Genomic DNA, 26,956 nt, shown 5'->3' on the forward strand with positions numbered 1-26,956 from the left:
CCACGGACATGTACCTGTGACAGCATTAGAGATGCGAGGGAAGGGGAAGAGGTCATATGCATTCTCAGAAGATTTTGAAGATAAATCAGTTTAGAAGACATTGACCTCATAGCGCGAAGACATTCACTTATATGTTGAGAGTTGGTTCCAGATTTGTACGAATCCAAGAATAAGTACAAGTGAGGAATCTAACTACGTGTGAAGCATAAGTGAATATACTAGGCATCATATGAGATGCAGACAGGATAGATCCAAATTTGTGGAGGCAGAAACCACTTTTGGTAAAAAGGATGAATCTATAGGATCAAAAAGACGGTAAAAAGAGGGTTTTAATTTACCACACGATGAACTGCTAGACGGAGTAGAAGATGAGGCCGAGCAGTTCGATCTTCCGTGCCCTAACTTGGCGACGGAGGACACCTACGGCGGCGGCGGAGAAGACGATGTCCGCGGCCGGCGTGAAGACGGCGTCGGAGAGGTCGCGGCAGCTAAGCGCTTCGTCGTCGGCGTCGTCGAGAGCTAGCGGTGGCACTAGGGTTTGTCGAGGTGGAGAGGTGGAAGAAGGATTTTGACCGCGATTGGATGTGTATTTATAGGGAAAGGGACGGCACAGCGCAATTACGCAGGTGCCCCTGGCGGTTCACATCTGAGGGACACGTGGCGAACATGCAACACATTGGGAGTTGTCCCACGTTCCCACGCCCGCCTGGACTGTCGGATGGTCGTTCCGGCTTCTCCGGGTTTCAGGCAATAAGAATTGAGCATTTAAAACAGATTTAATGTTTGTCTCTGTATCTTCTGCTGACAAGGACGCAGAGAAGACATTCGACAGTTTCAACAGAATGCATATGATTTGGATAGATAGAGTTTGAGGTAGAAAGCATAGAGAGGTTAGGGTCCGATCACATTCACTTAGTTCAAAAGATTCAAACGAGAAGACATAGCTATAAGTGAATGCTGTAGAGGACAGAACACTAATATATGTATATATCAGAATACAACCAAATCAACATAGTGAAGATAATCATGAAGACATGTTGAAATTGAAGACAAACCAAATGCGAAGACATAGCAAATGTAACGCCATGAGAAAAACACTTCAAACAGAAGAATTTGGTGGTGGCGTTACCCACCGTATAGGAAGTATTAGACCCAGACACGGCGCACAATTATCGTGGCGCTCCGAAGTCAAATTCCGCGTTAATGTATTCACACTTAGAATGTAAGTCTTCATTGATTGAAGATATACTTTACTTCGTGTGTTGCACATCTAAGTCATCAACATGCATAAGTGTTAGGATGTGTGCCTGATCACAGGACATTTGAGGATTCCAAGATATTTAGCTCACACCGCAACTTGCAAAACCTTTTCTCATCCAAGGGCTTTGTGAAGATATCTGCCAGTTGCTCTTCAGTGTTGACGTGTATGATATCAATATCTTCCTTCATGACATGATCTCTGAGAAAGTGATGACGAATTTCAATGTGCTTTGTCTTCGAGTGCTGAACTGGGTTGTTGGCAATCTTGATGGCGCTTTCGTTGTCGCAGTAGAGTGGTACTTGTTTCAGATGGATGCCATAGTCCTTGAGTGTTTGCTTCATCCATAGAAGCTGAGCGCAGCAAGATCCAGCAGCAATGTATTCAGATTCAGCAGTGGAGAGTGATACACAGTTCTGCTTCTTTGAAGACCAACAGACAAGTGATCGTCCCAGAAAGTGACATGTGCCTGATGTAGACTTGCGATCCACCTTGTCACCAGCATAATCAGCATCCGAGAATCCAACTAGATCAAATTCTGAGCCCTTTGGATACCATAATCCTAATGTTGGGGTGTAAGCCAAATATCGAAGAATTCGCTTCACAGCTAAGTGATGCGATTCCTTTGGTGCCGCTTGGAATCGAGCACACATGCAAACACTAAGCATAATATCTGGCCTAGATGCACATAAATAAAGTAAAGAACCAATCATGGAGCGGTATACCTTTTGATCGAACTCTTTACCATTGGCGTCAGGACCCAGATGACTCTTGGTTGGCATTGGCGTCGTGTAACCTTTGCAGTCTTGCATTCCAAACTTCTTCAGGCAATCTTTGAGGTATTTCTCTTGAGATATGAAGATGCCATTTCTTTGCTGACGAATTTGAAGACCAAGGAAGAACTTCAGCTCACCCATCATGGACATCTGATATTGCTCTTGCATCATGTGTCCAAACTCATCACTGTATTTCTGGTTGGTGCAGCCGAAGATAATGTCATCCACATATATTTGGCACACAAACAGTTCACCATCATATGTCTTCGTGAAGAGTGTGGGATCCAGGGAACCAGGTTTGAAGCCTTTGCTCTTCAGGAAGTCTTTGAGTGTGTCATACCAAGCGCGAGGGGCTTGTTTGAGGCCATACAGTGCCTTGTTTAGCTTGTACACCATATCAGGATGTTTTGGATCTTCAAAGCCAGGAGGTTGTGCAACATACACTTCTTCTTCAATCTTGCCGTTGAGAAATGCACTCTTCACATCCATTTGATACAGCAAGATGTTGTGATGGTTTGCATAGGCTAGCAATATGCGAATAGCTTCAAGCCTAGCCACAGGAGCAAATGTTTCATCGAAGTCAATCCCTTCAACTTGAGTGTATCCTTGAGCAACGAGACGAGCCTTGTTTCTGACAACTTGACCATGCTCATCTTGTTTGTTGCGATATATCCATTTTGTGCCTATTATGTTGTGCTTGCGGGGGTCAGGACGCTTGACAAGTTCCCAGACATTGTTCAGCTTGAACTGTTGAAGCTCTTCTTGCATAGCTTGAATCCATTCAGGTTCCATGAAGGCTTCAGCAACTTTCTTGGGTTCAGATATTGAGACAAAAGCAAAGTGCCCACAGAAATTTGCTAGCTGTGTTGCTCTTGAACGAGTGAGTGGACCAGGCGCATTGATGCTATCAATTATCTTCTCAATCTGTACTTCATTTGCAACACGAGGATGAACTGGACGAAGATTTTGCTCTTGCTGATCATTGTCATCGTTGGGAGGATTGTCTTCGGGCTGAGCATTGTCTTCAGGTTGATTAGGTGCAGAAATGATAAGTTCCTCTTCAGGCTGTGCTTCAGACGGTATGATTTCTCCAGTTCCCATTAGCTTGATGGATTCACTGGGTGGAACTTCATCTAGCACATTTGGCAGGTGCTCTCTTTGCGAGCCGTTAGTCTCATCGAACCGCACATCCACAGTTTCAACCACTTTATAGTGAAAGAGGTTGAAGACTCTGTAGGAGTGCGAATCCTTTCCGTAACCGAGCATAAAACCTTCATGTGCTTTCGGTGCAAATTTTGAAGTGTGATGTGGATCCTTGATCCAGCACCTAGCACCAAATACTCTGAAGTAACTGACATTTGGCTTCTTACCAGTGAGGAGTTCATAGGATGTTTTCTTCAGAAGCTTGTGAAGATAAACACGGTTGATGACATGGAATGCAGTATCAATAGCTTTCAGGCCAGAACTTTCTTGGTGTCTTGTATTCATCGAGCATCGTCCGAGCCATCTCAATGAGTGTTCTGTTCTTGCGCTCCACGATGCCATTCTGCTGAGGGTGTACGGAGCTGAGAACTCATGAGTGATGCCTAATGTATCCAAGTAAAGATCGAGGCCGGTGTTCTTGAACTCTGTGCCGTTGTCACTCCTGATATGCTTGATCTTGACGCCATAGTTGTTCATGGCACGGTTGGCGAAGCGTCTGAAGACATCCTGCACTTCAGTCTTGTAGAGAATTATGTGCACCCATGTATATCTTGAATAATCATCAACAATGACGAAGCCATAGAGACAAGCAGTAGTAGTGAGAGTAGAGTAGTGAGTAGGGCCAAATAAGTCCATGTGTAGCAGCTCGAAGGGTTGAGATGTCGTCATGATTGTCTTCGAGGGATGCTTGGCCCTAGTCATCTTTCCAGCTTCGCAGGCACCGCACAAGTGATCCTTCTTGAACTTGACGCCCTCGATGCCTATGACATGCTTCTTCTTTGCGAGAGTGTGTAAGTTCCTCATGCCAGCATGCCCTAGCCTCCGATGCCAGAGCCAGCACTCTGAAGCTTTTGCAAGAAGGCATACGGCAAGCTGTGGCCCTGCTGAGAAATCTACCATGTACAGATCATCTTTCCGGTACCCTTCAAAGACTAGAGACTTGTCAGATTCCATTAGTACAAGGCAACGATATTTTCCAAATATCACAATCATGTTCAAGTCACAAAGCATTGAGACAGACATTAAGTTGAAACCAAGGGATTCAACAAGCATCACTTTATCCATGTGCTGATCCTTTGAGATTGCAACTCTACCTAGACCCAATACCTTGCTTTTACCAGTGTCAGCAAATGTGATGTGACTCTTGTCAGATGGACGTAAGGTTGAGTCCATGAGAAGACTTCGATCACCAGTCATATGATTAGTGCATCCGCTGTCCATAATCCATTCTGAAGCATGAGGTGTCATACCCTACAGTACAGTTAGGGGGATAGGCTTCACCAAGAGTATTGTGAAGCATAAACATTTGACGGGCAAGAGGATTATCAAAGCTCAGATCAAGATTAGGACTGATAGGATGATTGGCAAACGATTCAGGAACAAAATACATAGTGAGACCATTTGGGCATTTGATCTTGCGCCCTACAAGATGTTTTAGGTCCCCAGCAATAGCATCAGACGCCTTTGATTTCCGGCTGGAGACCTTTCCCTGCAAAAGAAAGTTAATTCTTCTTAACCACCCACATCTTCAGGGGTGGCTTAGAAGCAATGAGTCTAAGTGCAGCATCTGAGAACTTCGGCTTTGGAGCCCTAGCAAATAGCCTTGCAGGAGATGAATGATACTCATATGAATAAGCAGAAAAGTTCTTAGTTTTATGAACATAGCGGTTTGAAGAAACACGCTCATATTCATAAGTCTGAGTATGGTTTCCCTGCAAAACATTGGCGTTAGGGTGACTCAGGTGAGTCCTCTGTCTGTATGAAGCCTTTGGACCATATGAAGCCTTTGGTCTGGGATTTGTCTTCTTCCCAGGTGGTGTCATGATGACATTCACAGGAAGATTCTCAAGACAACTTTTGGGAACCCAGATCTTCTTCATAGGTGGCCCATTCCTGCAGTTAGTACCAATATACCTGGCAAACACTTCACCATTCTGATTCTTAAACAGTTTATAGTTTGCATCAAAGGATTCATCAATGATAATAGGGTTAGCACAAGTGAAGCCAGATAAGGTGGATGGATCCACTGAAGGTCCCTTTGCAGCAACCCATGTGGTTTTGGGGTACTGCTCAGGCTTCCAGTAGGAGCCATCAACATTCATTTTCCTCTCGAACCCAACACCCTCTTTCCTAGGGTTTCGGTTCAGAATCTGCTTTTTGAGGACATCGCACAGTGTCTGATGCCCTTTGAGACTTTTGTACATCCCTGTTTCAAGCAATGTCTTCAACCTAGCAGAGGGGTTAGTTACCACATCAGCAGTTGAAGATATTGCAACAGTAGCAGTAGTAGAACATTCAGCAACAGAAGTAGCGTTATCACGCTCAAGGCATTTTAGACATGGTGGTTCAAATCCTTCCTGAGCGGAACTGATCTGTTGAGCGCGAAGTGACTCATTCTCTTTTTGAAGATCTTCATGAGCCGCTCTCAATTTCTCAAGCTCTTGCTTCCTTTGAAGATAATCATAGGAGAGCTTTTCATGAGTGGTTGAGAGCGTTTCATGACGACTTTCAAGTTCCTGGTACTTAACATGAAGATTTTTTATGTCTTCAATTAAGGACTGAGAACGGGTCATTTCAGCGTCCAACAGGTCATCGCTTTTGTCTAACAGTTTTTGAGTATGTTCCATAGCTTTCTGTTGTTCAGTTGCAATTTTAGCAAGTGTTTTGTAGCTGGGTTTGGATTCACAATCAGAGTCATCTTCACTTGATGTTTGAAAGTAAGCATCGCGTGATTTTACCTTGGCACCACGTGCCATGAAGCAGTAGGTGGGAGCAGAGTCGTCCTTGTCATTAGCTTCAGCGTTGGTGACGGGGCCATTGTCTTCAGTGTTGAAGATGGACTTGGCAATGTAGGCTGTAGCTAGAGCCAGACTTGCAACGCCAGGGTCAGACTCCTCCTCAGACTCCACCTCCGCCTCCTCAGAAGCAGACTCCTCCTCTGAATCCATCTCCTTGCCAACAAAAGCACGAGCCTTGCCAGATGAGCTCTTCTTATGAGATGAAGACTTGGATGAGGACTTGGAAGAAGACTTTGAGGATTTCTTCTTCTTCTTCTCATCAGAATCATATTCCTTGCTCTTCTTCTTCTTGTTGTTCTCATTGTCCCACTGTGGACACTCAGAGATGTAGTGTCCAGGTTTCTTGCACTTGTGACATGTTCTCTTCTTGTAGTCATGAGTGGAAGCTTCATCATTTCTTGAGCTGGATCGTGAAGACTTTCTGAAGCCCTTCTTCTTAGTGAACTTCTGGAACTTCTTCACAAGCATAGCAAGTTCCTTTCCAATGTCTTCAGGATCATCAGAACTGCAGTCAGATTCTTCTTCAGATGAGGAAACAGCTTTTGCCTTCAAAGCACGAGTTCGGCCGTAGTTGGGACCATAGATATCTCTTTTCTCAGATAGCTGGAACTCATGTGTGTTGAGCCTCTCAAGTATATCAGACGGATCGAGTGTCTTGAAGTCAGGGCGTTCTTGTATCATGAGGGCAAGGGTGTCGAACGAGCTGTCAAGTGATCTCAGTAGTGTCTTGACGATTTCATGCTTGGTGATCTCAGTGGCGCCGAGAGCACGAAGCTCATTTGTGATGTCAGTGAGGCGATCAAACGTGAGCTGGACATTCTCATTGTCGTTTCTCTTGAAGCGGTTGAAGAGGTTGCGAAGAACACTGATCCTTTGATCTCTCTGGGTTGAGACGCCTTCGTTGACCTTGGAGAGCCAGTCCCAGACTAGCTTCGACGTTTCCAGAGCACTCACACGGCCATACTGTCCTTTGGTCAGATGACCACAGATGATGTTCTTGGCAGTAGAATCCAGTTGAATGAACTTCTTGACATCAGCAGGGGTGACACCTTCACCAGTCTTGGGAACGCCATTCTTGACGACATACCAGAGGTCGACATCAATGGCTTCAAGATGCATGCGCATCTTATTCTTCCAGTAGGGATATTCAGTTCCATCGAAGACGGGGCAAGCAGCGGAGACTTTGATTATCCCTGCAGTCGACATAGCTAAAACTCCAGGTGGTTAAACCGAATCACACAGAACAAGGGAGTACCTTGCTCTGATACCAATTGAAAGTGCTAGTTATCGACTAGAGGGGGGTGAATAGGCGATTTTTATGAAAGTCTTCAAAACATGAGAGTTTCGAAGACAAACAATAGAAATGAACCTATTGATATGCAGCGGAAGGTAGACTACACTAAGCAAGCCATAGTCAAGTATGCAATGAAGTGAAAGCACGAAGACTAATAGCAGCTAGGTAGTAAGGATCAGGATGGAAGATGGTATGAAGCCAAACAACGATAGTAGTCACACAGTGAAGACAAATAGGTAAAGCAAACAGGCAATGACTTCACGAAGACAAACTGTAAGTAAAGAGAGGGAGAGGATAGAACCAGTCACTTGTTGAGGACACAGGATTTGTTGGACCAGTTCCAGTTGCTGTGACAACTGTACGTCTGGTTAGGGAGGCTGAGATTCAACTCAGAAGACCGCGTCTTCACCTTATTCCCCTTGAGCTAAGGACACCCAGTCCTCGCCCAATCACTCTGGTAAGTCTTCAAGGTAGACTTCCAAACCTTCACAGACTTCGTTCACCGGCGATCCACAATGACTCTTGGATGCTCAGAACGCGACGCCTAACCGGCTGGAGGATTCACAGTCCTCAAGTGTAACAAGTCTTCAGGTCACGCGGACAGAAAGACTTCAGTGATGCCTAACACTCTTTGGCTCTGGGTGTTTGGGCTTTGTCCTCGCAAGGATTTCTCTCTCTCAAAAGCTTCGGAGGTGGGTTGCTCTCAAACGACAAAAGCCGTGCACTAACTCTGAGCAGCCACCAATTTATGGTGTAGGGGGTGGGCTATTTATAGCCACTAGGCAACCCGACCTGATTTGTCCGAAATGACCCTGGGTCACTAAGGAACTGACACGTGTTCCAACGGTCAGATTTCAAACACACGCGGCAGCTTGACTTGGGCTACAAGTAAAGCTGACTCATCCAGCTCTGGATAAGATTTGCTCTCATTGTCTTCGCTCGAAGACATAGGATTTGGTTGAGCATCACTTCAGTCACTCTGACTTTGTTCACTGGGACCCCACTTAATAGTACGGTGGTTCCTATGACTCAACAAAGAAGAAAAGGAAACAACGAAACAACTAGGTCTTCGCGCTCCATAGTCTTCACGCAATGTCTTCTCTTGTCATAGTCTTCAATGTGAATATCTTCACATACCACCATCGTCTTCAATGTCTTCATACATTTTTAGGGATCATCTCCGGTAGGTAAATCGAATCAATGAGGGACTACTACCTGTGTTATCCTGCAATTCTCACAAACACATTAGTCCCTCAACCAGGTTTGTCGTCAATACTCCAAAACCAACTAGGGGTGGCACTAGATGCACTTACAGTTCTGAAGAAGAACCGAGCTGCTATTGGCTATACTCTTGATGATTTAAAGGGCATTAGTCCCACTCTCTATCAGCACAAAATTAATATGGAACCTGTTGCTAAACCCGTTGTTGATCACCAACAACGTTTAAATCCTAAGATGAAAGAAGTGGTAAGAACTGAAATACTGAAGCTTCTGGAAGCAGGTATAATCTATCCTATAGATGATAGTAGATGGGTAAGTCATGTTCATTGTGTCCCTAATAAGGGAGGTATTACTGTTGTTCCTAATGATAAGAATGAACTTATTCCGCAAAGAATTATTACTGGCTACAGAATGGTAATTGATTTTAGAAAATTAAATAAAGCAACTAGAAAAGATCATTACCCTCTGCCTTTTATTGATCAAATGCTAGAAAGATTGTCAAAGCACACACATTTTTGCTTCCTTGATGGATATTCTGGTTTTTCTCAAATACCTGTTTCACAATCTGATCAAGAGAAAACCACCTTTACTTGTCCTTTTGGAACTTATGCTTATAGACGTATGCCTTTTGGTTTATGCAATGCACCTGATACCTTTCAAAGATGTATGACTGCTAAATTCTCTGATTTTTGTGAAAAGATTGTTGAGGTTTTCATGGATGGTTTTTTCATTTACGGAACTTCTTGTCATGATTGATTAAGCAACCTTGATCAAGTTTTGCAGAGATGCGAGCAAACTATTCTTGTCTTGAATTGGGAGAAGTGCCACTTTATGGTTAATGAAGGTATTGTCTTGGGGCATAAAATTTCTGAACGAGGTATTGAGGTGGATAAAGCTAAAGTTGATGCAACTAAGAAAATGCCATGTCCTAATGATATCAAAGGTATGCGTAGTTTCCTTGGTCATGCTGGTTTCTATAGGAGGTTTATTAAAGACTTCTCTAAAATATCTAGGCCTCTTAAAAATCTTTTACAAAAGGATGTTCCATTAGTTTTTTATGATGATTGTGTAGAAGCCTTTGAAACACTTAAGAAAGCATTGATTTCCGCACCTGTTGTTCAACTGCCTGATTGGAACTTGCCTTTTAAAATTATGTGTGATGCCAGTGATTATGCTGTTGGTGTTGTTCTAGGACAAAGAGTTGATAAGAAATTAAATGTTATTCATTATGCTTGTAAAACTCTAGACAGTGCTCAACGAAATTATGCTACTACTGAAAAAGAATTCTTAGTGGTGGTGTTTGCTTGTGAAAAATTTAGCTCTTACATTGTTGATTCTAAAGTAATTGTTCACACTGATCATGCTGCTATAAAATATCTTATGGAAAATAAAGATGCTAAACCTAGGCTCATTAGGTGGGTTCTCTTGCTACAAGAATTTGACTTGCATATCACTGATAGAAAAGGAGCTGAGAACCCCGTGGCTGATAACTTGTCTAGGCTAGAAAATATTATTGATGACCCACAACCTATTAATGATAGTTTTCCTAATGAGCAATTAGCTGCAATAAATGTTTCTCATAACACTCCTTGGTACGCTCTCTATGCTACTTACATTGTTGCTAAATATATACCAACTAGTTTCACATACCAACAAAAGAAAAAGTTTTTCTATGATTTAAGACATTACTTTTGGGATGACCCACATCTTTATAAAGAAGGAGTAGATGGTATTATTAGACGTTGCGTACCTGAGCATGAACATGGACAAATCCTACGAAAATGTCACTCCGAGGCTTATGGAGGACATCATGCGGGAGACAGAACTGCTCACAAGGTAGTGCAATCCGGATTTTATTGGCCTACTCTCTTCAAGGATGCCCGTAAGTTTGTTTTATCTTGTGATGAATGTCAAAGAATTGGTAATATTGGTAAGCGTCAGGAAATGCCTATGAATTATTCTCTCGTTGTTGAACCATTCGATGTTTGGGGTTTTTATTATATGGGACCTTTTCCTTCGTCTAATGGGTATACACATATTTTGGTTGCTGTTGATTATGTTACTAAGTGGGTAGAAGCTATTCCAACTAGTAGTGTTGATCACAACACCTCTATTAAAATGCTTAAGTAAGTTATTTTCCCAAGGTTTGGAGTCCCAAGATATTTGAAGACTAATGGTGGTTCACATTTTATTCTTGGTGCTTTCCATAAAATGCTTGGTAAGTATGATGTTAACCATAGAATTGCATCACCTTATAATCCTCAGTCTAGAGGTCAAGTTGAACTTAGCAATAGGGAAATAAAATTAATTTTACAAAAGACTGTCAATATGTCGGTGTACAAAAGTACGGGATCTCCTTTTGACCCCTTTACTTGTGCACGGGCAGTCAGAGCCACGCGCCGCGGCCACACCTAGCAGGGCAGAAGAGGGAAGCCGGAGAAAGCCGAAGCGCAAGGCAACCGAGGCAATGCTAAGACCGGAAGCACAGGAGAGCAAAGGGGCGAGGTGGACTCCCCCCGGCAAGACCCTTGCCGGGGCGGCCTCCGTGGCCCCGGCAAGAGCCTTGCCGGGGAAACTTGCCCGATGCCAGCAGAGCAGGCCACCCTTGAGCCCGTGGGTTCCAACACCAGCCAACCAACTACATTGGGACCAGGGCTCGGGAGGCGCCTCTGTGGTGGCATGCAGGTCTTTGTCAAGATCATAAACACACGATCAGATGAGGACCAGAAGACGGCGACCCTCAGCGGGATCCTAGCCGAGGAGATCCAAAAGACCCCCGGCAAGTGCCTTGCCGGGGACGACTGCAATGCCATGGCAAGATCCTTGCCGGGCCCCCGGCAAGACCCTTGCCGAGGGCATCAGCGGGGCCACTGCCAGGCCCGCACCAGCCAAAACTCCACCGCCATCCCCAAGCAGCTGCTAGCTCAACCAGCTGGGCAGGCACCTGAGTGGCGACGGGCGGCCTCTACACCAACTCAGCATGCACCTGCGTGGTGGCATGCAGATCTTCGTGAAGGCTCCACCACCGCGCCACCTCATCAGCCTGCCTGCCTACATGGCACCGCACGCATTGCTGGCCTGGGCGCGTCTTGAAGCGAGGCAGAGCGGCGACGGACGGGACGGGCCTCGTTCCCGTCCCCGATAAAGCTAATGGACACCTAAGTAGCGCATTTAATGCGCTTTGTCCCGTAACGCCGGGCGATAAGCTCGCGCGTTGTACACCCTTCCACCTCCTGTGTGCCACTGTGGCGACCCCTTTTGCCTATAAAAGGAGGCCTGAGGCGACCGGGAGAGGGATTCGGCTTTTTTGGGCAAGTTATGCCCCGTAGCTAGCTCAAGAACACTCAATACACCCACCAAAGCAGGACTAGGGTATTACGCATCCTCGCGGCCCGAACCTGGGTAAACGATCCATGTGCTTCCTGTTAGACCTGCTCTTCTCACAACCCCGCGCCCGCCAACCGTAGAAGGGATTCCAGTGATCCCATAGGTGTCGTTTCCCCGACATCTTTGGCGCACCAGGTAGGGGGGCGCAGTCATGAGAATCTGATCTAGCAGTTAGCCTAGTGGTTCTTCATCGCCCTGGCTCCCAAGAAGAAGACGATCACGGCGATCGGCTCGTCGGGAGCCGAACGGCCCATGCCAGTGCGGACCAGCAGCGGGCCGGTCGCGGACAGAACCCGAGCCGCGGCCCGCGAGCACCAGCATCGCCCTGGCAGTCAGAGCCTGGCGAGCGGCGCCGTTCGCGCGCCAGACGACGAGCCACATGCCGCCAAATCCAAGGACGGGGCCGGGCCCCCTGCAGGCGGCGCAGGGCCCTCCAGGGGCGTCGATGTGCCCCCTATGGGCGACGCAGCGACCTCCAAGACGCCCACCCAGGCGCCCACAGCGCGCTCTTCCCATGGTGTGCACGACGAGCAGCGTCACCACGCCGGTGACCCTGGACACCGCCGTGGGAAGAGCCCTGTGCATCATCCGCGGGATGAAGGAGCCCAGCATGCCCGCCGAAGTGCTGGCGAAAATGGCACGCAGCTGCTGGGCCGTGATAGAGCTCCTTCTAACGTGGTTAGAAGTCGAAGTGCGCCACGGTCCACGCAGCTGTCGCCACCACCTACGCCAGCGGAAGCTTTGGCGTGCGCGCAGCTGCTCCTCGACTTCCCTCCTGCTGCGGAGAAGCTCGACGAGTGGAGAGCCACCATCCGGAGCCTCGTCGCCGTCGCCAATAAAGATGATCTGCGATCGGCGGGGCCCTCGGGCCGGCGCTCCGTCGAGCCACCACATGCCAGCGATGGGAGAACCGGGGGAGCTGCAGCCACAGTACACTCTCCTCCACCGCGCCAGTTGCCGCTGGTGCCGGTCCGTCATGACGACGCGTGTGATAACATTTCCATAGCATCGTCCGACCCACGGACCCACCACGACCAGCGCCAAGTTCTTCGAGAATGAGCCCATGAACACGCTCGAACCACTATCGAGCGCCGGCGCGATACACGCCACCAGTAGGATAAGCGAGCGGGACTCGCTATGGACCACCCAGCATTGGGGGGCTCTGGTGGCCTACCTTACGAGGTGGGTTGCCCAGCCTTTACCCGTGAGCTGCGGCAGTTCCAGTGGTCGTCCCACCGCATGTTCAAGCCCGACGTCGGTGATACGTCCATTTTGCATCATGATTTTATATCGATATTTATTGCATTATGGGATGTTATTACACATTATGTCACAATACTTATGCCTATTCTCTCTTATTTTACAAGGTTTACATAAGAAGGGAGAATGCCGGCAACTGGAATTCTGGGCTGGAAGCAAATATTAGAGACCTATTCTGCACAACTCCAAAAGTCCTGAAACTCCACAAAAGTTGTTTTTGGAAATAATAAAAAATACTGAGCGGAAGAAATACCAGAGGGGGCCCACACCCTGGCCACGAGGGTGGGGGCGCGCCCCACCCCCCTGGGCACGCCCCCTGCCTCGTGGGCCCCCTATTGGCCCTCCGCTGCCCATCTTCTGCTATATGAAGTCTTTCGTCCGAAGAAAAATCAGAAGCAAGCTTTCGGGACGAGACTCCGCCGCCACGAGGGGGAACCTTGGCGGAACCAATCTAGGGCTCCGGCGGAGCTGTTCTGCCGGGGACACTTCCCTCCGGGAGGGGGAAATCATCGCCATCGTGATCACCAACGCTCCTCTCATCGGGAGAGGGCCAATCTCCATCAACATCTTCACCAGCACCATCTCCTCTCAAACCCTAGTTCATCTCTTGTATCCAATTCTTGTCTCTAAGTCTGGGATTGGTACCTGTAGGTTGCTAGTAGTGTTGATTACTCCTTGTAGTTGATGCTAGTTGGTTTATTTGGTGGAAGATCATATGTTCAGATCCTTTATGCATATTAATACTCCTCTGATTATGAACATGAATATGCTTTGTGAGTAGTTACGTTTGTTCCTGAGGACACGGGAGAAGTCTTGCTATTAGTAGTCATGTGAATTTGGTATTCGTTCGATATTTTGATGAGATGTATGTTGTCTCTCCTCTAGTGGTGTTATGTGAACATCGACTACATGACACTTCACCATTATTTGGGCCTAGAGGAAGGCATTGGGAAGTAATGAGTAGATGATGGGTTGCTAGAGTGACAGAAGCTTAAACCCTAGTTTATGCGTTGCTTCGTAAGGGGCTGATTTGGATCCATATGTTTCATGCTATGGTTAGGTTTACCTTAATACTTCTTTTGTAGTTGCGGATGCTTGCAATAGGGGTTAATCATAAGTGGGATGCTTGTCCAAGTAAGGACAGCACCCAAGCACTGTTCCACCCACATATCAAATTATCAAAGTACCGAACGCGAACCATATGAACGTGATGAAAACTAGCTTGACGATAATTCCCATGTGTCCTCGGGAGCGCTTTTCTTTATATAAGAGTTTGTCCAGGCTTGTCCTTTGCTACAAAAAGGATTGAGACACCTTGCTGCACTTTATTTACTTTTGTTACTTGTTGCTCGTTACAAATTACCTTATCACAAAACTATCTGTTACCTATTATTTTAGCGCTTGCAGAGAATACCTTGCTGAAAACCGCTTATCATTTCCTTCTGCTCCTCGTTGGGTTCGACACTCTTACTTATCGAAAGGACTAAGATAGATCCCCTATACTTGTGGGTCATCAAGACTCTTTTCTGGCGTCGTTGCCAGGGAGTGAAGCGCCTTTGGTAGGTGGAATTTGGTAAGGAAAAATTTATATAGTGTGCTGAAATTTACTGTCACTTGTTACTACGGGAAGTAATCCTCTGAGGGGCTTGTTCGGGGCATCTTCACCCCGACCAGTAGAACAAAGAGTTGCTCCGCAACCTACTGAACCTACTGAAAATGAAAATGTCTACTTTGAAATTCCTTCGAGTATGGTAGAAAAACTGCTAGCTAATCCTTTTACAGGAGATGGAACATTACATCCTGATGAGCACCTAATATATGTGGATGAAGTTTGTGGATTATTTAAGCTTGCAGGTATGCCCAATGATGTTATCAAGAAGAAGGTCTTCCCTTTATCTTTGAAGGGAGATGCATTGACATGGTATAGGCTATGTGATGATATGGGGTCATGGAACTACAACCGATTGAAATTGGAATTTCATCAGAAGTTTTATCCTATGCATCTTGTTCATCGTGATCGCAATTATATATATAATTTTTGGACTCGCAAAGGAGAAAGCATCGCTCAAGCTTGGGGGAGGCTTAAATCGATGTTATATTCATGCCCCAATCATGAGCTCTCAAGAGAAATGATTATTCAAAAAAATTATGCTCGGCTTTCTGATAACAATCGCACCATGCTCGATACTTCTTGTGCTGGCTCTTTTATGATGAAGACTATCGAATTCAAATGGGATTTATTGGCAAGAATTAAACCCAACTCTGAAGATTGGGATCTCGATGATGGTAAGGAGTCAGGTATGACACCTAAGTTTGATTGTGTTAAATCTTTTATGGATACCAATGTTTTCCGTAAATTTAGCACTAAATATGGACTTGACTCAGAGATAGTAGCTTCTTTCTATGAATCTTTTGCTACTCATGTTGATCTCCCTAAGGAGAAGTGGTTTAAATATCATCCTCCCATATAAGTAAAAGTAGCTGCACCTATTAAAGTTGAAGAAAATACTATCACTTATAATGATCCTATTGTTCCTACTGCTTATGTTGAGAAACCACCTTTCCCTGTTAGAATAAAGGATCATGCTAAAGCTTCAACTGTGGTTCGTAAAAGCAATATTAGAAGTTATACACCTCCTAAGCAAGTTAAAGTTGAACCTAATATTGCTATAGTTAAAGATCTCTTGGCCGATAATATTGATGGGCATGTTATTTATTTCTGTGATGAAACTGCTAGAATTGCTAAACCTTGTGATAAAGATAAACATAGACCTGTGGTAGGCATGCCTGTTATTTCTGTTAAAATAGGAGATCATTGTTATCAAGGCTTGTGTGATATGGGTGCTAGTGCTAGTGCAATACCTATTGACTTATACAAAGAAATTATGCATGATATTGCACCTGCTGAGTTAGAAGATATTGATGTCACAATTAAACTTGCCAATAGAGATACTATTTCACCAATTGGGATTGATAGAGATGCTGAAGTCTTGTGTGGGAAACTAAATATCCTGCTGATTTTCTTGTTCTTGGTTCCCCACAAGATAGCTTTTGTCCCATTATATTTGGTAGACCCTTCTTAAACACTGTTAACGCTAAGATAGACTGTGAAAAGGATGTTGTTACTATTGTTTTAGGTGATATGTCTCATGAGTTCAATTTCTCTAAATTTCGTAGACAACACCGTGAAGAGGAATTGCCTAGTAAAGCTGGAATTATTGGTCTTGCTTCTATTGCCGTACCTCCTAGTGATCCTTTAGAAGAATATTTGCTGGACCATGAAAATGATATGTTTATGAATGAAAGAAGGGAAATAGATGAAGTGTTCTTTAAACAGGGACCTATTCTGAAACACAACTTGCCTGTTGAAATCCTAGGGGATCCTCCTCCACCCGAGGGTGATCCCGTGTTTGAGCTTAAACCATTGCCTGATACTCTTAAATATGCTTATCTTGATGAAAAGAAGATATATCCTGTTATTATTAGTGCTAACCTTTCAGAGAAGGAGGAAGAAAAATTATTGAAAACTCTGAAGAAGCACCGTGCTGCTATTGGATATACTCTCGATGATCTTAAGGGCATTAGTCCCACTCTATGTCAACACTAAATAAATTTGGAGAAAGATGCCAAACCAGTTATTGATCATCAATGACGAATGAATCCTAAAATGAAAGAAGTGGTAAGAAAGGAAATATTAAAGCTCCTTGAGGCAGGTATAATTTATCCCATTGCTGATAGTCAGTGGGTAAGTCCTGTCCATTGTGTCCCTAAGAAGGGAGGTATTACCGTCGTTCCTAATGACAAAGATGAATTGATTCCGCAAAGAATTATTACAGGTTATAGGATGGTAATTGATTTACGTAAATTAAATAAGGCTACTAAAAAAGATCATTACCCCTTACCTTTTATTGATCAAATGCTATAAAGATTATCCAAACATACACATTTTTGCTTTCTAGATGGTTATTCTGGTTTCTCTCAAATACCTGTGTCAGCTGATGATCAAGCTAAGACCACTTTTACTTGTCATTTCGGTACTTTTGCTTATAGATGTATGCCTTTTGGTTTATGTAATGCACCTGCTACCTTTCAAAGATGCATGATGGCTATATTCTCTGATTTTTGTGAAAAGATTTGTGAGGTTTTCATGGACGATTTCTCCGTCTATGGATCTTCCTTTGATGATTGCTTAAGCAACCTTGATCGAGTTCCATAGAGATGTGAAGAAACTAATCTTGTCTTGAACTGGGAGAAGTGCCACTTTATGGTTAATGAAGGTATTGTCTTGGGGCATAAAATTTCTGAAAGAGGTATTGAAGTTGATAAAGCTAAAGTTGATGCTATTGAAAAGATGTCGTGTCCCAAGGACATCAAAGGTATAAGAAGTTTCCTTGGTCATGCCGGGTTTTATAGGAGGTTCATTAAGGACTTCTCAAAAATTTCTCGGCCTCTGACTAATTTATTACAAAAAGATATACCATTTGTTTTTTATGATGATTGTGTAGAAGCATTTGAAATACTTAAGAAAGCATTGATCTCTGCACCTATTGTTCAGCCACCTGATTGGAATTTACCCTTTGAAATTATCTGTGATGCTAGTGATTATGCTGTAGGTGCTGTTCTAGGGCAAAGAGTTGATAAGAAATTAAATGTTATTCAATATGGTAGTAAAACTCTAGACAATGCCCAGAGAAATTATGCTACTTCTGAAAAAGAATTCTTAGCAGTTGTATTTGCTTGTGATAAGTTCAGACGTTATATTGTTGATTCTAAAGTAACTATTCACACGGATCATGATGTATTAAATATCTTATGGAAAAGAAAGATGCTAAACCTAGACTTATTAGATGGGTTCTCTTGCTACAAGAATTTGACTTGCATATTATTGATAGAAAGGGAGCTGAGAACCCCGTTGCAGACAACTTGTCTAGGTTAGAAAATGTTCTTGATGACCCACTACCTATCAATGATAGCTTTCCTGATGAACAATTAAATGTCATAAATGCTTCTCATACTGCTCCATGGTATGCTGATTATGCTAATTACATTGTTGCTAAATTTATACCACCTAGTTTCACATACCAGCAAAAGAAAAAAATCTATGATTTGAGACATTACTTTTGGGATGACCCACATCTTTATAAAGAAGGAGTAGATGGTGTCATTAGACGTTGTGTACCTGAGCATGAACAGGAACAGATCCTACGCAAGTGTCACTCCGAGGCTTATGGAGGACACCATGCTGGAGATAGAACTGCACATAAGATATTGCAATCCGGTTTTTATTGGCCTACTCTCTTCAAGGATGCCCGTAAGTTTGTCCTATCTTGTGATGAATGTCAAAGAATTGGTAATATTAGTAGACGTCAAGAAATGCCTATGAATTATTCACTTGTTATTGAACCATCTGATGTTTGGGGCTTTGATTATATGGGACCGTTTCCTACCTCCAATGGATATACACATATTTTAGTTGTTGTTGATTACGTTACTAAGTGGGTAGAAGCTATTCCAACTAGTAGTGTTGATCATAACACCTCTATTAAGATGCTTAAAGAAGTTATTTTTCCGAGGTTTGGAGTCCCTAGATATTTAATGACTGATGGTGGTTCACATTTTATTCATGGTGCTTTCCGTAAAATGCTTGCCAAGTATGATGTTAATCATAGAATTGCATCTCCTTATCACCCACAGTCTAGTGGTCAAGTAGAATTGAGTAATAGAGAGCTTAAATTAATTTTGCAAAAGACTGTTAATAGGTCTAGAAAGAATTGGTCCAAGAAACTTGATGATGCATTATGGGCCTATAGAACTGCATATAAAAATCCTATGGGTATGTCTCCGTATAAAATGGTTTATGGAAAAGCATGTCACTTACCTCTCGAACTAGAACATAAGGCATACTGGGCCATTAAAGAGCTCAACTATGATTTCAAACTTGCCGGTGAGAAGAGGTTATTTGACATTAGCTCACTTGATGAATGGAGAACCCAAGCCTATGAAAATGCCAAATTGTTTAAAGAAAAAGTTAAAAGATGGCATGACAAAAGAATGCAAAGGCGTGAGTTTAATGTAGGTGATTATGTATTGCTATACAACTCTCATTTAAGATTTTTTGCAGGAAAACTTCTCTCTAAATGGGAAGGTCCTTACGTTATCGAGGAGGTTTATCGTTCCGGTGCCATAAAAATCAACAACTTCGAAGGCACAAATCCGAAGGTGGTAAACGGTCAAAGAATCAAACACTATATCTCAGGTAATCCCATAAATGTTGAAACTAATGTTATTGAAACCGTAACACCGGAGGAATACATAAGGGACACTTTCCAGAACGTTTCAGACTCCGAAAAGGAATAGGTATGTGGTACGGTAAGTAAACCGACTCCAAAACAGTTCTAATGATAATTTTTCTCCGTTTTGGAATTTTTAGAAAAATTGAAAAATAAGAAGCAGTCCGGGAAGGACACGAGGCCTCCACGAGGGTGGAGGGCACGCCCTACCCTCCTGGGCACGCCCCCCTACATCGTGGGCACCTCGTGTGCTCGCCGGACTCCGTTTTCTTGCACGATACGTATTTTTGGTAGGTAAAAATTCATTATATAATCTCCCGAAGGTTTTGACTCCTGTATCACGCAAATATCCTCTGTTTTTGTTTCGAGCTTGTTTTTCTGACAGATCTAGATCATCATGACGTCTCCAAGCGACCCCAAGGACAAGTTCTTTGAGAAGGTCATCAACCCTTACCTCGCGGAGGTGCTGCGACACCCTCAAACCATTGAGATGCGTGATGGGTTGCTGCACATCCGCGATGTTGAGGGACCGAAGGGGGCCGGAAGCGTGGAGACGAGGCTCGAAGCAATGGAGCAACAAGTTTTCAAGTGCCAGGGGATGGTGGAATGTGGACTCAATTCCAACCACATGATGATCGCGGAGTTCACCAACAACCACAAGCTGGATGCCAAGAACATTGGGGAGACCATCTTCAAGCTTCACGAGAAGATCGAGCACCTCCAAGCCCAAATCTATGACCTGCAAAACCAAAACTGTGAGTATGAATATAGATTCAAGAGGATGAGTTTGGCTGCAGATTTGAGGATCCCGGAGACTCGACCATCCTTCTATGATGGTGAGCCTATGCCTTGGAAGATGGACGACAAGCCCACATCATCAACAACTTCACCTCCATCTTCTTCACCAGCAAAGGAGACATAATCATATGGGTATGGGCACTCCCCTTGGCAACTGCCAAGCTTGGGGGAGGTGCCCCGGTATCGTATCACCATCACACTCCTATCTTTACCATTTTTCTTAGTTCGATCCTTTTAGTAATATCTTGATCTAGTAGAATAAAGTTTTTGGTATGATCTAGTTTTGAGTTTTGCTTTATGATCTCTCTATGTAATCGAGTCCGTGAGCTATATAATAAAGATTAGTGTTGAGTCAAGGACTTGATTATCTTGCTATGATCTTGAGTGAATAAAAGAAAAGAAAAAGAGTAAAAAGAAACAAAGAGATCATATTGATCTTATGGAGAGTAATGACTTCACATAGAAAGAGTATGATGATTAAAAGTTGTTGAGAGTTGACAAATTTAGTTTTGGTCATCGTTGCAATTAATAGGAATTAATAAATAAAGAGAGGTTTCACATATAAATATACTATCTTGGACATCTTTTATGATTGGGAGCACTCATTAAAATATGACATGCTAAAGAGTTGATGTTGGACAAGGAAGACAACGTAATGGGTTATGTTTTCTTATATCTGAGATAAAGTATATTGTCATGGATCATCCAACATGTTGAGCTTGCCTTTCCCCCTCATGCTAGCCAAATTCTTTGCACCAAGTAGAGATACTACTTGTGCTTCCAAAAACCCTTAAACCTAGTTTTGCCAGAGAGTCCACCATATCTACCTATGGATTGAGTAAGATCCTTCAAGTAGGTTGTCATCGGTGCAAGCAATAAAAATTGCTCTCTAAATATGTATGATTGATTGGTGTGGAGGAAATAAGCTTTATATGATCTTGTGATGTGGAAGAAATAAAAGCGACGGACTGCATAAGAAAGGTCCATATCACAAGTGGCAGTATAAAGTGACATTCTTTCGCATTAAGATTTTGTGCATCCAACCCTGAAAGCGCATGGCAACCTCTGCTTCCCTCTGCGAAGGGCCTATCTTTTACTTTTATCTTCTACTTTATGCAAGAGTCATGGTGATCTTCACCTTTCCTTTTTACATTTTATCCTTTGGCAAGCACAGTGTGTTGGAAAGTTCCTGATATATATATATATATATATATATATATATATATATATATATATATATATATATATATATAATTGGATGTAAGTTAGCATGAGCTATTATTGTTGACATTACCCTTGAGGTAAAAGGTTGGGAGGCGAAACTATAAGCCCCTATCTTTCTCTGTATCCGATTAAAACTCCGTAACCACAAGTAGTGCGTGAGTGTTAGCAATTGTTAAAGACTAAATGATAGTTGAGTATGTGGACTTGCTAAAAAGCTCTGACATAGATTCTTTCTGATGTTATGATAAATTGCAATTGCCTCAATGACTGAGATTATAGTTTGTTAGTTCTCAATGAAGTTTCTGATTCATACTTTGCATTGTTAATAGATTATTACTTGAGCATAAGAAATCATATGACAATATCCATATATGTTGCTGTTATGAGTTTAATCATGATGCCCTCATGTCCGTATTTTATTTTATCGACACCTCTACCTCTAAACATGTGGACATATTTATCGTTATTGGCTTTCGCTTGAGGACAAGCGAGGTCTAAGCTTGGGGGAGTTGATACGTCCATTTTGCATCATGCTTTTATATCGATATTTATTGCATTATGGGCTGTTATTACACATTATGTCACAATACTTATGCCTATTCTCTCTTATTTTACAAGGTTTACATAAGGAGGGAGAATGCCGGCAGCTGGAATTCTAGGCTGGAAAAGGAGCAAATATTAGAGACCTATTCTGCACAACTCCAAAAGTCCTGAAACTCCACGAAAGTTGTTTTTGGAAATAATAAAAAATACTGGGCGGAAGAAATACCAGAGGGGGCCCACACCCTGGCCACGAGAGTGGGGGCGCGCCCTACCCCCCTGGGCGCACCCCCTGCCTCCTGGGCCCCCTGTTGGCCCTCCGGTGCCCATCTTCTGCTATATGAAGTCTTTCGTCCGAAGAAAAATCAGAAGCAAGCTTTCGGGACGAGACTCCGCCGCCACAAGGCGGAACCAATCTAGGGCTCCGGCAGAGCTGTTCTGCCGGGGACACTTCCCTCAGGGAGGGGGAAATCATCGCCATCGTGATCACCAACGCTCCTCTCATCGGGAGAGGGCCAATCTCCATCAACATCTTCACCAGCACCATCTCCTCTCAAACCCTAGTTCATCTCTTGTATCCAATTCTTGTCTCTAAGTCTGGGATTGGTACCTGTCGGTTGCTAGTAGTGTTGATTACCCCTTGTAGTTGATGCTAGTTGGTTTATTTCGTGGAAGATCATATGTTCAGATCCTTTATGCATATTAATACTCCTCTGTTTATGAACATGAATATGCTTTCTGAGTAGTTATGTTTGTTCCTGAGGACACGGGAGAAGTCTTGCTATTAGTAGTCATGTGAATTTGGTATTCGTTCGATATTTTGATGAGATGTATGTTGTCTCTCCTCTAGTGGTGTTATGTGAACGTCGACTACATGACACTTCACCATTATTTGGGCCTAGAGGAAGACATTGGGAAGTAATAAGTAGATGATGGGTTGCTAGAGTGACAGAAGCTTAAACCCTAGTTTATGCGTTGCTTCGTAAGGGGCTGATTTGGATCCATATGTTTCATGCTATGGTTAGGTTTACCTTAATACTTCTTTTGTAGTTGCGGATGCTTGCAATAGGGGTTAATCATAAGTGGGATGCTTGTCCAAGTAAGGACAGCACCCAAGCACCGGTCCACCCACATATCAAATTATCAAAGTACCGAACGCGAACCATATGAACGTGATGAAAACTAGCTTCACGATAATTCCCATGTGTCCTCGGGAGCGCTTTTCTTTATATAAGAGTTTGTCCAGGCTTGTCCTTTGCTACAAAAAGGATTGGGCCAACTTGCTGCACTTTATTTACTTTTGTTACTTGTTGCTCCTTACAAATTACCTTATCACAAAACTATCTGTTACCTATTATTTCAGCGCTTGCAGAGAATACCTTGCTAAAAACCGCTTATCATTTCCTTCTGCTCCTCTTTGGGTTCGACACTCTTACTTATCGAAAGGACTACGATAGATCCCCTATACTTGTGGGTCATCAGTCTGCGAGAAATACAACGGCAAGACCCATCCGTCAGAGTTCCTCAGCATCTACACCATCGCGATGCAAGCTGCCGGAGCTCGCGACGACAAGGTGTTTGCCAATTACTTCCTGTTGGCACTGAAGCCCAACGTCATGTCTTGGTTGATGCACTTGCCGGCGGATTCCATTTCTTCTTGGTCGGGTCTGTGCCACGAGTTCGTTGGTGCCTTCACAGGAGGCCACCAAGCTCATGGCCAGGCTAGTGATTTGCATATCATTCCCCAGAAGGAAGGGGAAACCCTGCGCAAGTACATCCAGAGGTTCAGCCGGGTGGAGTACAACATCCCCGATGTTCATCCCGCCGCCGTGATTAGCGCGTTCCATCAGAACGTGCGCAATCGCAAGATGCACGAAGAGCTGGCGATGAACAAGGTTAAGGATGTGGCCGAACTTTATGTTCTGGCCGATAGGTGCGCCCGGGCTGAAGAGGGAAGGAAGTACCCCGGCGAGGACGCCGACGTGGAAACCGACTCTACTAATGAAGACACCGCCTCCCCGACGAAGAAGGCCTGGCGTCGCAACAGGAAACGCAAGGGCAAGACCGTGCTTGCCGTCGAGGGATCTGTCGACACCGGCGCCGCCAAGAAGGCCAAGGCAGATGACCCCGGCAAGGAAATTGCCGGGTGCGCCGCCTGCCGGGCCTTGGCGGCTGCCGACAAGCCAGGGGGCTCTGACAAGTAGTATTGCAAGATCCACCGCACCAAGGGCCACGACCTCCAGAACTGCCGGCAAATCGAGCTGCTTGCTGAGAAGCAAAAAGCTGAGTATGAGAGGCGGGACAAGGAGAAGGGCCAGGATGGTGCCGAGGGATCCGGCAAGAAGCGTGGCGGCCAAGGAGGTCGCCGCGGCAAGGATAACCAGCAAGAGAGGCCCGCTCGGGGCCGCGACAAGAAGCAGGAAGACGATGATCATGACGAAGACGACGAGTCCGGCGAGCATGAGTTCCAGAAAGCTACAGAGGCCATGTGCGTCGATGGTGGGGCCTCGCTGCATACCTCTCACCGCCAGCTCAAGAAGTGGGCGCGTGAGATCACAGCAGCGGAGCCATCATTCGACGCTCAGAAGCCACTGAAGTGGTCTGTTACGCCCATCATCTTTGACGCTGAGGACCACCCTGATCGCACAACTGCGGCCGGGTGCTTGCTGTTGTTGGTTTCACCAATGATACGCAACCTCAAGGTGAACAAGATGTTAGTCGATGGCGGGGCCGGTCTGAACTTGATCTCGCCTGTTGTGGTCAAGAGGCTGCAAATTCCTGATGGAGACCTCGAGGAAACGGGCACGTTTCAAGGGGTTAATCCGGGAAGGAGTCAGCCGAAGGGGAAGGTCACGCTGCCCGTGACGTTTGGGGGCGAGCTGAACTACAGGACAGAGAGGATCGTCTTCGACGTAGGAGAGATCCCCTTGCCCTACAACGGGATTCTCGGCCACCCGGCACTAGCCAAGTTCATGGCGGCGTCACATTACGCCTACAACATGCTGAAGATGACTGGGCCGATGACCATCATCACCGTTCCTTGTGACAAGAGGGATGCGCTGATCTGCGCCGACCTACTCTACCGAGAAGCGGTTGCAGCAACTGCCGCCAAGGCACTTGTTCCTGCCGCTGAAGCCCCGGTAGGGAAAAAGAAGACCGGCAGGACCTCTCGCACCCACTCCGGCAAGCGCACCTCTTCGGAGTGTTGTGCTACCGTCGAGGACATGCCGGAGATCTCCACCGGCAAGAGCAAGAAATCCAGAGCTGCACCACCAGAGACCAAGAAGGTGTCCGTCAAGGAGGATGGCACGGGAGGGGCTTTCACCATAAGCTCCACCCTTGACAGCAAATAGGAAAGCGCGCTCGTCACTTTCCTGCGGGCGAATGTCGATGTGTTTGCATGGTAAGCATCTGACATCCCCGACGTTCCCATGGAAGTGATTGAGCACCATCTTGTTGTCTGCCCCCACGCGCGACCCGTCAAGCAGAAGGTCAGGAAGCAAGCTTTGGAACGGCAGGAGTTCATCACAGAGGAGATCAGGAAGTTGGAAGCAGCAGGCCTGGTGAGGGGAGTGCTCCATCCGACGTGGTTGGCCAATGATACGTCTCCGTCGTATCTACTTTTCCAAACACTTTTGCCCTTGTTTTGGACTCTAACTTGCATGATTTGAATGGAACTAACCCGGACTAACGTTGTTTTCAGCAGACTTTCATGGTGTTATTTATGTGCAAAAACAAAAGTTCTCGGAATGACCTGAAACTCCACGGAATGTATTTTTGGAAAATATTAAAAATACTGGAAGAAGAATCCATGTTAGGGGGGCCACACCCTGTCCATGAGGGTGGGGGGCGCGCCTGCCCCCCCCCCCCAGGCGCGCCCCCTGCCTCGTGGGCCCCCTGACGCTCCACCGACCTCAACTCCAACTCCATATATTCACTTTCGGGGAGAAAAAATCAGAGAGAAGGATTCATCACGTTTTACGATATGGAGCTGCCGCCAAGCCCTAAAACATCCTGGGAGGGCTGATCTGGAGTCCCTTCGGGGCTCCAGAGAGGGGGATTCGTCGCCATCGTCATCATCAACCATCCTCCATCACCAATTTCATGATGCTCACCGCCTTGCGTGAGTAATTCCATCATAGGCTTGCTGGACGGTGATGGGTTGGATGAGACCTATCATGTAATCGAGTTAGTTTTGTTAGGGTTTGATCCCTAGTATCCACTATGTTCTGAGATTGATGTTGCTATGACTTTGCTATGCTTAATGCTTGTCACTAGGGCCCGAGTGCCATGATTTCATATCTGAACCTATTATGTTTTCATGAATATATGTGAGTTCTTGATCCTATCTTGCAAGTCTATAGTCACCTACTATGTGTTATGATCCGGCAACCCCGAAGTGACAATAATCGGGACCACTCCCGGTGATGACCGTAGTTTGAGGAGTTCATGTATTCACTGTGTTAATGCTTTGGTCCGGTACTCTATTAAAAGGAGGCCTTAATATCCCTTAGTTTCCAATAGGACCCCGCTGCCACGGGAGGGTAGGACAAAAGATGTCATGCAAGTTCTTTTCCATAAGCACGTATGACTATATTCGGAATACATGCCTACATTACATTGATGAATTGGAGCTAGTTCTGTGTCACCCTATGTTATGACTGTTACATGATGAACCACATCCGGCATAATTCTCCATCACCGATCCAATGCCTACGAGCTTTTCACATATTGTTCTTAGCTTATTTACTTTTCCGTTGTTACTGTTACAATCACTACAAAACCCAAAAATATTACTTCTGCTACCGTTACCGTTACTTCCATATTACTTTGCTACTAAATACTTTGCTGCAGATACTAAGTTATCCAGGTGTGGTTGAATTGACAACTCAACTGCTAATACTTGA

Source organism: Triticum aestivum, chromosome 4D (genome assembly GCF_018294505.1).
Source record: "Triticum aestivum cultivar Chinese Spring chromosome 4D, IWGSC CS RefSeq v2.1, whole genome shotgun sequence".
NCBI classification, from domain to species: Eukaryota; Viridiplantae; Streptophyta; class Magnoliopsida; order Poales; family Poaceae; genus Triticum; species Triticum aestivum.